General features: G+C 39.2%; 1 protein-coding gene across 12 annotated transcripts in view; it reads right to left on the bottom strand.

Annotated features, from left to right (window-relative positions):
- Positions 1-17068, bottom strand: part of COL4A3BP (collagen type IV alpha 3 binding protein) — a 98516-nt gene that overhangs the window by 61868 nt on the left and 19580 nt on the right. The gene's annotated exons all lie outside the window — the stretch shown is intronic.

Genomic DNA, 17068 nt, shown 5'->3' with positions numbered 1-17068 from the left:
AGGGGGCAGCGTCCCAACGTCCCCAATCGGCCCTGCTCTGAGCCCAACCAGGGGCTGCACCTAGGGATTGGGCCTGCCCTCTGCCACCCGGGAGCGGGCCTAAGCCAGCAGGTCGTTATCTCCCGAGGGGTCCCAGACTGCGAGAGGGCACAGGCCGGGCTGAGGGACACCCCCCCCCCACCGAGTGCACAAATTTTTGTGCACCGGCCCTCTAGTATATATAATAAAGAGCCAGGGTCATAATGACTGAAGGCTCAACCAGACCAGAAGTCAGTGCTGGGTTGCCATAGCGACCTAGCACTGACTGGGGCCGTTGCGGGCGCCCCAACCCAGCACTAACTGCTTAGGGGGGCTGCAGATCAGGCCCGGAGAGAGGCCTGCAGAGAGAGGGGCAGGGTCTGATCCGTAGCCTCTGTGGCAGCCATTGATCAGAACTTGCCTCCCTTTCTCTCCTGGCCTGGCCAACAGCCGAGCCTTCATTTCTTTCCAGGCCTCCACCAGGGCTGCTAATCAGCCCCCGTTGATAGGCCCAGAGATGCTGACTGGCATAGAAACTGACCAATCAGAACCAAATTGGCCAGCAGAGGAGGGCAGTTGGGGGGGAGATCAGGCCTGCAGGGGAGGGCAGTTAGGGGTAATCAGGTAGGCAGGGGCAGTTAGGGGCGATCAGGCCAGCAGGGGAGAGCAGTTAGGGGCGAGATCAGGCCGGCAGGGAGGGCTGTTGGGGGTGAGATCAGGCTGGCAGGGGAGGGCAGTTGGGAGCGAGATCAGGCCAGCAAAGGAGGGCAGTTAGGGGCGATCAGTCAGGCAGGCAGAGGCAGTTAGGGGCGATCAGGCAGGCAGGCAGAGGGGTTAAGGGCAATCAGGCAGGTGAGTGGTTAGGAGCCAGCAGTCCCAGATTGTGAGAGGGGTGTCAGACTGCCGGTTTAGGCTCTATCCCATAGGGGTCCCCGATTGGAGTGGTGCAGGCTGGGCTGAGGGAATCCCTTCTTCTGTGCACGAATTTTGTGCACCGGGCCTCTAGTTCTAATTATAACAATCATACAGTTTACAAAAGAAAATAAGACCTTCTATCAAATAATATCCTGGAACAAACATACTGAGCTAGGTTCTTTACCTAAAATGGTTCCAGTTTCTTATCATTTTAGACAATAGCACTAAACTTTCTAAGTGTAGCATCTCAACATTGTAATTGTTGTACTTGTTTGATAGTTTTTCCATTGAATTTATATATAAGACTGGAATTGAAAATAAGAATCTATCTGTAACAGGTTAAAAATATAAGGTACTTCAGAAGTTAGATACCTATGTATCATCCACTTCTAAACAGAAATGAACCTGAACTATCCATTTCAATACAAATGACCCCATAATTTACAATCAAAATTTTATTATTTGAATATTCAAAATCAAACAATGTGAAGTATAAATCCAAATAAATCTACCCTCTCCATTTCTTGCTTCATATCAAAGAATCTTAAACAGAGCAAAACAATTTTTTAAAAGATCTTGAAACAAAATATAAACACTACAAAGCTTTAGTAAGTGTGTCTTCACTACCAAACGTATTTCTTATATCCTTGCCTATTTTTTCAGGTTTCACTATTTCAAAACAAGTAATACGTACCTCTTCACAACAAAGACATGATAGAACAAGACTCTATTATGGTAATACTGACATTTTACCTAATGGGCAGTAAAATGTGGATGCTAAGAGTTTAGTGTAATTGTATTTCCACCTCTAATAAAGTTTCACTTAAATAAATTCCATCATAAATTATATAAATCATTCCCAGGAAAAAGAAAATATGATAACCAATTCCAATGTTACAGAATTTAAATAATAAAGATTCCATTTCAGTCAGTAAGTGCATTGAGATAACATTAAGTGAAATGTTTAACAAATTATACACACACACACACACACACACACACACACACAAATGAATCCTCACTGTTTTTAAAAACTAGTCATTCTGGAAATGTCTGTAATTGTGCAAATGATGCTGCCATTGTGTAAAACATTCCTGATAACCTTACCACAACATTTAGCTTAATTTTATGACATAGCTACAAAATGGAGCTATCTCAAATCACTTTTAGGAGTCACAGAATAAAAATAAAAGAACTGTCTCATAACTTTAAAGGAATAACTTCAAAATGTTTAAGTTTGATCGGCTTTCTTATTCACAGGACATGGTTCTGTAGTTTTGTACTTTTCTCAAAAATCTAATCTATCAACAAAGATACTGCTATCTTTTAATGGTTTATATTTTTAAAAAAGGTGTTTTAAAAAGTGTACTCATTTATGGGCATTTACATACCTGAGCGGTATAGGTGCAGCCTTGTCTCAAGATTCAATATTTTATAAACACTGTCATGGGGCTGAAAATAATTCTAAAAGAGAAGTTGTAAAACTATTCTGAGAAGTGGCAATGTTGCTGACAAATCTATTGTTGCTTCCCAAAATGTCCTCTTTGAAGGCAACAATACTCATCCTGAATTTGTAAGATCTACTTTTTGAAGGTCAAGTGGGTAAGGGAAACAGAGATGAAAATGGGAAGATATTAGTTTATAGTCACAACTTATACACTGTTAAGTGTTCTTAAAATTAGAAGATGCTTCTGAATCTCATTGGTATTTTTGTGAACAATACTTTAAAGGCATGCTGGTTTTAAAAAATTCCACTCACTCTTCTACAAGAAAAAAGTTGAGTTTATTTACAACCCCTAATCACTAATATAGTATTTTGAAAACACCAAATTTTATCTAAAATTAATAGTGAGAAATTCAATTACAGTTACTGTAGGACTATTTTTCCCTTTCAATATATCTGCTTTAAGCTCCCTGATATGAATTGCTGTGCAAAAACTTTCTTTCCCAAATTTGTGAGTTAGTAAGCAATATTTCTGAACAGGTCTGGCAAAAACATAAAATGTCATTTTGGTTCAATAAAAATGTATTGCGTATATCTTATATAGAACAAGGTTTACTTCTTTCAAATACTACAGTAATGAGACCAAAAAGCACAATCTTTTGGCCACTAGAGGGGGTCAGTAGCATTTTCCAAATAGCAGTATACTATTTGGAAAGCTGATACAAAGGTTACTCTTGGTCAAAGTATAACCTTAACCTTTAGACCAGCGGTTCTCAAACTGTGGGTCGTGACCCTTTCATAGGGGTCGCCTAAGACCATCGGAAAACCCATATATAATTACATATTGTTTTTGTGATTAATCACTATGCTTTAATTATGTTCAATTTGTAACAATGAAAATACATCCTGCATATCAGATATTTACATTATGATTCATAACAGTAGCAAAATGAAAATACATCCTGCATATCAGATATTTACATTATGATTCATAACAGTAGCAAAATTACAGTTATGAAGGGTCGCGGCATTAGGAAGGTTGAGAACCACTGGTTTAGACTAATTCCTTTACATGTACTGTACCCTCTACATCTAGACTTTTGGAGAAAAATGAAAAGCATGATAAATTAAATCATGTAGTTCAAAGTTATGAATTTAATAAAATACCAAAAATGTCCTAAGAACTGATTTGAAAAAAACTCAGTCACAGCTAAATCTTACAGTTTGGTTTAATCATGTGGAAGATAAACTTACATATAATCATTCTGCACAGTCTGTTCATTAGCCTATCCATATACCAAAGCAGTGGTATAAATTACAGTAAAAATGTTGGCTTATAATTTTTAATGGCACCTGGCTTTTGAAAATCTTATTCTTTTCCTTAGCAATGCTCTCCAGCAAGAAATACAACAACAACAAAATAGAGACAGTAATTAACTTCCTTAGGGTTTCAAAAATTATGCTATTAATGGCATAGTTCCCCCACCCAAAAAAAATACATTGTCATTTTTCCATTTTAATTATGGAAAGAGAGAAAATATAAGATTAAATGTTAATATAAGGACAAAGGAGCATTTTCCAGAAACTGAAATTCTGAAACCTGTTATAAAACCAAATAAGCTTGCTACCTTCAATAATATTATTTTAAAGCAAAACCACATGAGAAGCAAGAAACTATAATCAGGAGAACAACTTAATCAATAGAGTTGTAATTTAAAATATAAGTTGCAACGGCAACAATTTTATTCTTGTCTAGGTCAACAGAATATTTGAGATAAAATTTGGCACAATAATTTCATACTTGGAAATATTAAAAATCTCATCTATTTAGCCTTTCAAATATATATGGATCCCCCCAAGAGAAGCAGTAGCTTCTGAAATAGAAAAAACACACGGATAAGATTAAGATAGGCTTTAGTATCACTGTAACCACTAGACAATAAGACAAGTCAGTCATTACAAATCCTGGGCTCAATTTTATTTTTAAAATAATATGGCTAGTATGGTACTATAGTTTTCCATACTAAACCTAAATACCTGAAACTTAGGCTAAGAATGTGTATATTTTACATGGAGGCCAAATGCAAGGTAGTTTTTTGTTGAACCAGATGGAAATATATAATACAATTCATTCAGAAAACCAACATTTATAATGTTATCAGATGAGGAGAGGTTCAATCCACAATGATTTCCAGGAATTGCAGTATCTCATGAACCAAATAAATTAAAAAATATATTTAAGAAAATGGTATTAAAGAGGATTTTATCATACTCTGCCTAAAAAAAGCCCAACGGCAATACAATTAACTTCATTGAGTATAATATTTGCTTAATCTCAAGATATGTTTCTCAAATCATACTGAAAAACAAAACATTTGCTCAGACTAGTTCTAGGAAGTTTTTTCTTTTTCCTTTTCATACCCTAGTCTTTCTTATACCATGATTTAAAAAAATATCATGATATAAGGTTATTTATAGACCTTGGTTATTCATCTTTCATTTTCTTCTACTAGAGCATGAGAACAACTTTCCTTTACAGACATATCTAAATAGGCAAAGTGTTACAGTGAGATGAGGCTGGAAGGGTTAAGCAGGGCCTTATCACACACCCTTGTTACCTGTTAAAAGAATGCAGAAGAAAATAAGACATTGTCTATCACAATTGGAAGTACTAAAAAAAAAAAAAAAAAAAAAGCCCAAATACAACATGATACTGACAGCGGTTCTCAACCTGTGGGTTGTGACCCGTTTGGCGGTCCATCGACCTTTTCACAGGGGTCGCCTAAGATCATCCTGCATATCAGATATTTACATTACGATTCATAACAGTAGCAACATTGCAGTTATGAAGTAGCAACGAAAATAATTTTAAGGTTGGGTCACAGCATGAGGAACTGTATTTAAAGGGCCAGAAGGTTGAGAACCACTGCTGTAGAAGAAGAGGGTAACAACAGCTGCCTCCACTCTCTCCTTAATTTCAGACCTTCCTTTCTTGTACTTTATTATGGGCTTTGGATTCCATAATATATCCTTTTATCTACAGGAAGAAATTAGTAAACTACCAAGCCCTTACTCTGTACCAAAAGCTGTTTAAGAACCTAACCTTTGATACAAAAAATAATTCTAAATAAACTAAATTGAAGAACCTAACCTTTGATACAAAAAATAATTCTAAATAAACTAAATTGAACACTCTGAAATTCAGTCTTGTTAAATCAAATGAGGCTGTGATATTAAAAGGAAGGTGAGAAATAACTAGTTAAATCAAATGAGGCTGTCTAAAGGAAATCTGTTAAAACAATTTTTCCATCCTAGTTTTAAAAAACAAATACTAAAGAATAAGGGAGATCTTTTTTGTTTTGCTTTGAAAGAGTTCAGTAACTTTAAATGGATGTTTTATATATACATTTTCTATTCTTTAGATTTCAGCATTGTCTATATTTGAATTATTTACAGCAATAATATATCACTTCTATAAAAATTAAAAAGTCACAGAACACATTTTTCATCTATCTAACTTGGAAAGGGTTAAAAAATTAATAATGCTAGTAAAGTTGCAGTGAAATGAAGATCTACACATTCTGCAGATGAAATGTATATTAGCACAATCTTTTTTTTTTTTAAATCCTCACCCGAGGATATATTTTTTTTTTAATTGATTTTTTTAGACAGGGTGGAAGGAAGTGGGGAGAGACAGAGAGAGAAACATCAATGTGAGAGAAACACATAGAACGCACCCCGACCAGGGGACCAGGGATCGAGCCTGCAACCAAGGTATGTGCCCTTGACCAGAATCTAACCTGAGACCTTTCACTCTGCAGGACGACACTCCAACCACTGAGGAAAACTGGTTAGGGTAGTACAATCTTTTTGAAAAGCAATTTGGCAACATATATATCAAAAGTGCTCATATCCTTAAACCTAGCAATTCTACTTCTGGAAATCTATTATAAGGATGCAACTACACTGCAGAAAAATGCTTTATGTAGGAAGGCAATAAGTAAATTATAAAGGTCTAATAATAAGCAAATGAGCACCAAAATCACAGCACAATAAAGTATTAACAAAGCTGTGTTATAAGGAGAAAATGATGTTAGATTGGGAAAAAAAATAGAATATAAACTTTGTTATCTCCACAATATTTTGAGGTAAAAATGTACAGAGAATAAGAAGGAAATACACCAAAATGAAGAGTAATTGCCTCAGTTATAAATTAAAGATCAGACCAAAGGGTCACAGATTCAACTGCTGGTCAAGGGCACCTCGGTTGCAGGTTCCCCAGTGTTGGATGGGCACTTACGGGAGGCAACCAGTTTATGTGTCTCTCTCACATCAAGATTTCTCTCTCTCCCCTCCCTCCTTCTCTTCCACCCTTTCTAGAAATCAATGGAAAAAATGTCCTCAGGTGAGGATTAAAAAAAAAAAAGTTTTGTATTTTTTTTCCTTATGAGCAAATATTACTTTTAAAAACCACAGTGGGGGAGCAATAAAATCTAACTAGTAAAACTATTTGCAGGAATGGTTTTAGACTTCCTAAGGACTTTTAGATCTAACTGTATGGGAAAGATTTTTTTAAAGGGGGTCGACTGATCATTTATTTTTCAGTATTCAACCATGCATCCATGAGAACAGCTGAAATTAACTAGAAAGAGGAGTATTTAAAAAAATGAGGTTGTTGCTTTTGGAATAATAATGTTACCACTCACTGATCAATGTTCTCATAATCTACTTACTTTTTTTTAATGCAAAATAAGAATGACGCCTACACTGAAAGGCTTCCAGGAGGATTAAATGATAACAGTGTCTAGTTATTCTTCAAAGGGATGGTACTGAAAAAAACAAGGGCTTAGGAAATGAACAGTGATATGAGCATTCCTATCAATGACCATATCTGGTTTATCAAGAACATGGATGTGATGGAAAAATGATAGAACTGTTTTCAGCTAGGATAACATTTTAACCTGCAGGACATTGATTTATTTTGCTACCTATTCGTATTATTCCTAACCCAAGGTTGTGTTTCATCCCTCAATTCCAAACAAACCTAGAATATTTACCAGGCAATAAAGACAACATAAGCAAAATATTTTTTAGGCTATTAGCGAAAAGATTTACTTGATTAAAATGAGTTTTATATTCTTTGTTTTTAAAAAATTAGATAATTTTAGGTAAAATTAGAAAATAGTTACCCCTGCTGTCAATATGTGTAAGCCATGCCACCCACCATGACTTTTCCACATCAAATTAGAAAAAGCAGAATCCCATCTGTCCCAGTAACTGTCAGAAATCCTTCTAAATAAACATTCAAATACAATATTGAAACATTATAAAACATGACTTTTGCAGCATAACTTCATTTTTTAAAAATATTTTCTGTAGTAACTATATGGGAAAGTTATTCAACTCTAGTTAACTTCCATTTTTACTTGATCTCTCTTATCTAAAGAAATATTTTGCAAGCAGACTACAGACTAATTAAGGCTAGAGAAGCAAGTTGAAAAATCTAGTAATATTTACCTAAATTGCTAGTAACAAATAGGTGGTAAGCATTATAAAAACTTGCAAATTTGGTAAACATTATACTGAGTTATACAATACTCACAGAACATTGTTTGTGTAACTGCCAGTCTGACCCTACCCAAGTAAATATACAATTAATGATAAATGGACCAAGGGTGGCCAATTAATAGTAACCTGGAGTGAAAAGGCAATCAGATTTTTTTTCAAGGCATTTACTTTTGGAAATGCCAAGAGATTAGGGAGTTAGTAGTAGGAGTTGAAGCTGAAAAGAAGCCAAAGATAGGAAAAGGTCATGACAAACCAAGGAAGAAGAAACTAAGAGGAAGATGGGAGAGCAGAAGTTATGAATAAACAGGTACTATAAAAAGAGAGAATAACAGAATGAATCTAAGCTACTCAGGTGAATGGAGAGTAACTGAGTTCTGTTAACAGTAAGATCAGAGTTAAGTATACATTTTGGGATTTCCGTGCAGATAGGGCATTCTAAATTTTCTTGGTTCCTGGCAGAATTCCTATTTATCAACTAGAGGCCCAATGCATGAAATTCATGCACAGGGGTGGCGGGGGAGGGAGGTCCCTCAGCCCAGCCTGCAACGATGCCAGCGTCCCGTGCACTGGCCTCTGGCCAGAAGTCCCTCCCTCCGCACGGCTGGGGCACGGGACCATGGGCTCACGTCGACCCCAGAGGCCCCTCCCTCCCTCCCTCCGCGTGGCATCTAAATACTCCAGTGTGCATTTCCTATGAATGAGGCTAGAACCTGATCAGCATCCTCAACAGGGCCTTTCTTCCCTGTGGCTAATTTGGGCTTCCTCATACTGTGGTCTTAGGAAAGCTGAACTACTTTCATAGCTTTTAAGAAGCAGCATTCCAAGCAGTCAGGCGTCCCGCCCTGCCCCGGCTGCTCTGTGCCTGTGCACACTGCCCAGAGGCCCTCCGCAGGTGGGGCGGAATGCTGGTGTCGTTGCCATGGCAACAACGCCAGCATCCTGGCCTGGCCACCGCCATCTTTTGTTATGGAGTGACAGTCAATTTGCATGGGTCAATTTGCATGGGTCGGTCTGTATTCCCCATAACATAAAAAAAAAAAAAAGCTTAATTAAAATGAACAGACCCATGACATCAATATCTGTGGGATCTTTTCAAATTTACCTTATCTGAAAAGACAACTATGTTTTGCTTTAGTAGATACTGAAAAACTGTTTTTCAAAGTGTTTGCATGTAATTTATACCACATCCTCACCAACACTTGGTATTAAGTCTTTTTTATGTTAAAAGCCGGGTAGATGGTGGTACCTCACTCACTGCAGTTTAAATCTGGGTTTCTCTTATGACTAATGGAATAGAGTACCTTTTCATATGTTTATTACCCATTTATTATTTTTTAAATTTTTTTTTATTGATTTCAGAGAGGAAGGGAGAGGGAAAGATAGAAACATCAATGATGTGAATTATTGATCGGCTGCCTCCTGCACACCCCCACACTGGGGATCTCAACCCAGGCATGTGACCTGACTGGGAATCGAACCATGACCTTCATAAGTTGATGCTCAAATCACTAACTCATACCGGCTGGGCCCATTTAAATAACCTCTTATAAAGTGACAGTTCAAGTCTTTGGCTTTTTTAAAAAAATTAAGCTTTATGAACTTTTTATTGATTTGACAAAAAATGTTATCAAAGTTATATCTTAACTGGCTACATAGTTAATATGATTAGCTACCTTAGTATCTTTCTTCTTTCTTCACTGTTCTAGGTAAAATCCTGATTCCTTTTTTTTACCACTGTGATAAACACCTTCCTCAGATAAAAGAACCTGGCTGAAAACTATAAATTACTGACATCTATTCCCTCTTTTGAAGATGACATACATTTTGTTTTGTTAATCCTCATCTGAGGATATATTTTCCATTGCTTTTCTGAAGAGAGTAAAAGGGAGGGGGAGAGAGAGAAAAAGAGAGGAAGAGGAGAGAAACATCAATGTGAGAGACACACATGAATTGGTTGCCTCCCAAACGCTTTCTGACTGGGATGGGCAATTGAACCCATAACCCAGGTACATGCCCTTTGCTGGAAACTGAACCCTGGCCCCTTTGGTGCTCCCACCAAAGCTCTAATCACTTAGAAACAACACCGGATAGGGCTCAAGATGATAGACTTTTAATTAAGTATTTAGGTAACTATGGAAGCACAAAGTGCAGATGTTGACTTAGGTGAATTTAGATTTCAAAAATTGCAGTTAACAAAAACTAACAAAGTTATTTTAAAAGCCCTTGACAGATGAATTGTTTTTATTCTAGAACACTAAGAATATTAAAGAGGGTTGATACATTGTTTTCTTCCTTTGACCCATCAACTATAAAAGTCCTAGTAGCGTAACACTAACTACATTTCGGTGTTTAAAAAAATGTATTAACCATGTATGGATTACTGCAAGCAATTTAACCATTAACTCCCACTGTTAGGAACTAAGCAAATTCCTGATCTTAATGAGAAAAACATACAGAGACATAATGAAGTTTCTTTGCTGGTTAATAAAGTTCAGTTGTGATCCCATGTACCTGGGTTTTTCTTCAACTTATCTGACAGCCCTGATGACTCTGGCAGCTACTAGACTGCACTTCCCTCAAAAACTAATACTATTGCCGAAACCGGTTTGGCTCAGTGGATAGAGCGTCGGCCTGCGGACTGAAAGGTCCCAGGTTCGATTCCGGTCAAGGGCATGTACCTGGGTTGCGGGCACATCCCCAGTGGGAGATGTGCAGGAGGCGGCTGATCGATGTTTCTCTCTCATTGATGTTTCTGACTCTCTATCTCTCTCCCTTCCTCTTTGTAAAAAAATCAATAAAATATATTTTTAAAAAAACCAACAAAACTAAAACTATTGAATGTAAAATTTGATTCCATCTTCTTCTCTCCATCAACACTGTATAGTGCAAACAGGTAAATGGAGAAATGGTTCTAGTCCATTGATCTCATAAAATTACTTACAAAACATACACTAAAAATAGTACTTTAAAAAGTTGTATTTACAGTCTTAAGCCTTTACAATGAAATCAGATTCAAAATGCAAAGCTAAGTTTATATGCTAATCATTTATAAAGCAAATAGTACAGAAAGAACCTGTAATATCTGTTAAGAAAATTTTCCTTAAGTATAGTTGATTAAAAATGGCAAACAGAGATAATGGCTTTACATGACCTTGATATTTAAAATGCTAAGAAATAACAGGTATATTTTGCCACCTAGCTATTTTAAAATAGTTTTCTAGTAAGGTTATGTCCAATTTAACAAAAAAGAAATGAAGATGTTAAGTAAAACAAAATTAGAGGAAAAGCACCAAAATCAAGCTGACCCCAAGGCAGCCATGAGGGGGGGCGTGCACGTGGAGATTTCATTATGGCAAATAGCAACACAATTTTTAAAAGATCTTTACAATGAGTACTAGTTACATTTAGATGTCTCAACCAATGAGAATCTTTAGGTAAGAAGCTTTTTTCACACCCATTTCAAGTAAAATGTACAAGTTACTTTCAAAAATTGTTTTCTACATTATTTCCTCAGACAGAAATCCTTAAACTTCTTAAGTTGAGAATAAACCTTTCTTCTGAAAGTAGTCAATGGAGCTTCACATATGAATTAGTGGGCCTTCACAAAGGATAAGAACAAATCCACAAATGTTAAATTACAAAACAACTTCCCACTACATAAAATCAGCATCTGTAAGAATTACCATTTGGATTCTTTCTCCCTAATTGTGCATTTTCCTATGACTCATCATGTATGGGTAATTTCCAAAATGTGAGGAGAGTCTGTGTGGCCCATGACCACCAAAATTTCAGAATCTAATAAGGTTGCTCCCTTATGGACATAAAGAAATGTCATGATTACCACAAACTCTGTTAGAACCAAAAAACTTAACTTTTTCAACATGATTCCTAAATTTGATAGTGCCAGGAGAGCCTTTCTGCTAGTTTTTTTTTTTTTCTGGGGGTGGTAGTGGAAGTGATACTGTTGTAATAACCTGGTAATTATTTAACAGCAAAGAAGTAAAAGGAAAGACTATATATAGGCACATCATTGATACAGCTTTGGGAACAAGCTGCATTTAACATTCTCCAAGTCTATTCCCCGCTGATTGATGGAGGAAGGTACTAGACCAGCCGTGGGCAAACTACGACCCGCGGGCCGGATCCGGCCCGTTTGAAATGAATAAAACTAAAAAAAAAAAAAAGACCGTACCCTTTTATGTAATGATGTTTACTTTGAATTTATATTAGTTCACACAAACACTCCATCCATGCTTTTGTTCCGGCCCTCTGGTCCAGTTTAAGAACCCACTGTGGCCCTCGAGTCAAAAAGTTTGCCTACCCCTGTACTAGACAAAGGCAGTTTAGAGGCATGCCCAGTAAGATCTGAGTGACATGGGAGGCTAATTGGCCATTAATCATACCTGGAAACAGGTAACTGGCCAGGATGGCCATGGCCACTGCAAGTACACAAAACCTGAATAATTACAAAATAAATCCAGAGACATAGAAACATGGAGCAGACTGATGAATCTCAGAGGGAATGGAGAAGGGTGGGAAGAGATTAACCAAAGAACTTATATGTATACTAGAGGCCCGGTGCACAAAAATTTGTGCACTCGGGGGGGGAGGGGGGGTCCCTCAGCCCGGCCTGTGCCCTCTCACAGTCTGGGACCCCTCGGGAGATAACGACCTGCTGGCTTAGGCCTGCTCCCGGGTGGCAGAGGGCAGGCCCAATCCCTAGGTGCAGCCCCTGGTCGGGCTCAGAGCAGGGCTGATTGGGGAGTTGGGGCGCCGCCCCCTGTCATGCACAGAGCAGGGCGGATTGGGAGGTTGCGATGCCACCCTCAGTCATGCTCAGGGTAGGGCTGATTGGGGGGTTGGGGCACCGCCTCCTATCACACTCAAGGCAGGGTCAATGGGGAGGTTGCGGTGCCACCCCCTGTGATGCACAGAGCAGGGCCAATCAGGGGGTTGGGGCGCTGCCCCCTGTCACTCACAGAGCAGGGCCAATCAGGGGGTTGGGGCGCTGCCCCGTCACTCACAGAGCAGGGCCCATCAGGGGGTTGGGGAGCTCCCCCCTGTCACACACAGAGCAGGGCCGATCAGGGGGTTGAGGAGCTCCCCCCTGTCACTCACAGAGTAGGGCCAATAGGGGAGTTGGGGCACCGCCCCCTGTCACACACAGAGCAGGGCGGATCAGGGGGTTGGGGCGCTGCACCGTCACACTCAGGGCAGGGCCAATGGGGAGGTTATGGCTCTACCCTGTCACACACAGAGCAAGGCCTGTGGGGGCGGGGGGGTGTTGGGGTGCTGCACCCTGTCACACACAGAGCAGGGCCGATCAGGGAATTGGGGAGCTCCCCCCATCAGGCACAGAGCAGGGCTGATCAGGGGGTTTGGGCGCCTTCCCCTGTCACGAACAGAGCAGGGCGGATATGGAGGTTGTGGCCCCGCCCCCTGTCACTCACAGAGCCGCAGGGCGATCAGGGGGTTTGGGCGCTGCCCCGTCACGCTGATCCCGGTGCCGGGAGCCTTGCTGCTCCGCTGATCCCGGTGCTGGGAGGCATATTACCCTTTTACTATATAGAATAGAGGCCTGGTGCACGGGTGGGGGCTGGCTGGTTTGCCCTGAAGGGTGTCCTGGATCAGGGTGGGGGTCCCCACTGGGGTGCCTGGCCAGTCTGGGTGAGGGGCTGAGGGCTGTTTTCCAGGTGGCGAGTGACTAAAGCTTCCAACCACTCCTTGTTTTCTTCTTCTTTTTTTTTTTTTTATTCTGGGCCAGCTTTAGCTCTGAGGCCTCGCTGCTGAAAACATGGATACAAAGTTTCGGTCAGGCTGGATTTCAGTCCGCTGGTTTCTGGAGTTTTGTTTATCTTCTTATTTGCAACATAGTATATAGTTGCTTAGAGTTGCAGTTGAGAGGCCGGCAAGTGAGGCGGGGAACGTTGGAGTCTGCAGCAAGCAAGCCTCATGCTCGCTTCAGTGCCTGGCTGCCGGCCGCCATCTTGGCTGACAGTTAATTTGCATATACTCACTGATTAGCCAATGAAAAGGGTAGCGGTCGTACGCTAATTACCATGTTTCTCTTTTATTAGTGTAGATATGAATAACCCATGGACAAAGACAATAGTGTGGTGAAGGCCTGGGGTGGGAGCAGGCTAGAAGGGGTCAATGGGGGGAAAAAGAGGACATGTGTAATACTTTCAACAATGATGATAAATTTAAAAAAATAAATGATGAAACTATTTAAAATAACCCCAAGGCCCCAGAGGACACTTAGCACAGAAAACCACTTTATCAACACAAGGAAGCATAAAAAATGCGGAGACAAAGAAACAGGACACAAATGACAGAAATGGAGGAAAGCAAACTGCTGGATATAGAGTTCAAAACCACACTTTTAAGGTTTTTCAAGAATTTTCTAGAAACCGCTGATAAATGTAGTGAGATCCTCAAGAAATCTAGTGAGACCCTCGATGTGGTGATAAAGGACCAACTAGAAATTAAGCATACACTGACTGAAATAAAGAATATTATACAGACTCCCAACAGCAGACCAGAGGATCACAAGAATCAAATCAAAGATTTGAAATACGAAGAAGCAAAAAACACCCAACCGGAAAGGCAAAATGAAAAAAGAATCCCAAAATACGAAGATAGTGTAAGGAGCCTCAGGGACAGCTTCAAGCGTACCAACATCCGAATTATAGGGGTGCCAGAAGAAGAGAGAGAGCAAGATATTGAAAACCTATTTGAAGAAATAATGACAGAAAACTTCCCCTACCTGGTGAAAGAAATAGACTTCCAAGTCCAGGAAGCGCATAGAACCCCAAACAAAAGGAATCCAAAGAGGACCACACCAAGACACATCATAATTACAATGCCAAAGCAAAAGACAAAGAGAGTATCCTAAAAGCAGCAAGAGAAAGAAAGTCAGTTACCTATAAGGGAGTACCCATATGACTGTCAGCTGATTTCTCAACAGAAACTTTGCAGGCCAGAAGGGAGTGGCAAGAAATATTCAAAGTGATGAATGCCAAGAACCTACAACCAAGATTACTTTACCCAGCAAAGCTATCATTCAGAATTGAAGGTCAGATAAAGAGCTTCACAGGTAAGAAAAAGCTAAAGGAGTTCATCACCACCAAACCAGTATTATATGAAATGCTGAAAGGTATCCTTTAAGAAGAGGAAGAAGAAGAAAAAGGTAAAGATACAAATTATGAACAACAAATAAACATCTATCAACAAGTGAATCTAAAAATCAAGTGAATAAATAATCTGATGAACAGAATGAACTGGTGATTATAATAGAATCAGGGGCATAGAAAGGGAATGAACTATTCTGGGGGGGGAAAGGGGTGTGGGGGATGCGGGAAGAGACTGGACAAAAATCGCACACCTATGAGAGGACAGTGGGTGGGGAGTGAGGGCGGAGGGTGGGGTGGGAACTGGGAGGAGGGGAGTTATGGGGGGAAAAAAGAGGAACAAATGTAATAATCTGAACAATAAAGATTTAAAATAAATAAATAAATAAAATAACCCCAATACCACTATCACACCTAAAAATACATAATTACTTAATATCAAATATCTCATGTTCAAATGTCTTCAACTAACTTAAGCACCTAAATAATGTCCAAATGCTGAAATGATACTAAATCTCTTTTACTTGGAACAAAACAAAACAAAACCTGAATATTTAAACTTCTCAACAAAGAAGTGAGCTCTTTCACATGCTGGCCCTCTTAGGACGCCTGCTGCAGGGGGGCTGTGCTCCCTTGTGCCAGGAGTTGGGCTCCACATATGGACTAATGGACTTTAATCAGGCCAAATGCTTATCGACACCCGGCTGCAACATGAAACACAAACTCTGGACACTAGCCTTGTTTCTGATTTTACTGAGCTCCCAGATGCACCTCTTCCAGGACTGACTTAAGGGACAAGGGACTTTGGAACCTGAGAAATTTAATTCCATGTCAATAAAGCCTTTTTCCACATTCCATCCCCCCGTGGGGGCTTCTGAAAATGCTTCTTTCAGCAGTGCCCCAAGATCCTTGCTCCCCCAAACAACAGGGGAGTTTCATCCGCCGGCAACAGAAGTACATTTCTTTCATGGTAAGAAAAAACTGTGTTTAGTCAAAATCACATGTATTATAATTGTAAAACATTCTAGGCATAATCCTATGACTCTTTTAAATAGTATCAATAGCCCTAGCTGGTTTGGCTCAGTGGATAGAGCATTGGACTGCGGACTGGAAGGTCCCAGGTTCGATTCTGGTCAAGGGCACATGCTCGGGTTGCAGGCTTGATCCCCAGTAGGGGGCATGCAGGAGGCAGCCAATCAATGATACTCTCTCATCATTGACGTTTCTGTCTCTCCCTCTTCCTTCCTCTCTGAAATCAATAAAAATGTATATAAAAAAGTAAATAGTATCAATAGATGATTTATGGTATTTCCTTGACAAACTAACTATGCAGAAAATACAGAGGTCCTTTGATAATTCAGAGACACATTTTTACTAGAAAAGTATTAACTGGATCAAAGAAACAACCATCTTAACTTTACATTCATACAGCTTTTTCTTTTTAAATAATTTTCACAAACACCATTTCATTGACCTCAAGACAACATGGGTGATGACCAAGAGATTTAAAAACTAAAAAAATCCCACGTCTTAAAAATCATTTATTTAGTGTTGCCTTAAATCCAAGGAGAAATGTAGAATATGAATGGACTCCACGCAATAAAACCAGCACACTATTTCAAAATAAAATTACTGGTCTGGTATACTGTGTCCCTTTCTATATTTTAAACTGAAATAGATCTTTCAAATTTAAGAATGACCTCAGGAATATCTTTCTTCCACAGGGGCCAGTCTAATGTCACACTGAATTGTGCAATTTCTAATATACTGAGAAAAGTTACATAATAGAATCATCTTTTAAAACTCTTCTTATAGTGAGCAAATTACTCTGAAATGAATACCAAGGAGGACAAAACAACAGAGCTACACAGAAAATACAGAACTCTACCTTGTATTTTTGTCAGTAATTATTCTAATACCAACTATAAAGATTAAAAGAAAAAGAAACCCACTTCAAAAATCACATATTTCCCCCCATAAAATGTTTTAAAAT

The sequence above is a fragment of the Myotis lucifugus genome, unplaced genomic scaffold (genome assembly GCF_000147115.1).
Source record: "Myotis lucifugus unplaced genomic scaffold, Myoluc2.0 scaffold_0, whole genome shotgun sequence".
Lineage (NCBI taxonomy): Eukaryota > Metazoa > Chordata > Mammalia > Chiroptera > Vespertilionidae > Myotis > Myotis lucifugus.
The sequence above is the reverse complement of the archived record's forward strand: the minus strand, read 5'-3'. Positions and strand labels throughout refer to the sequence as shown.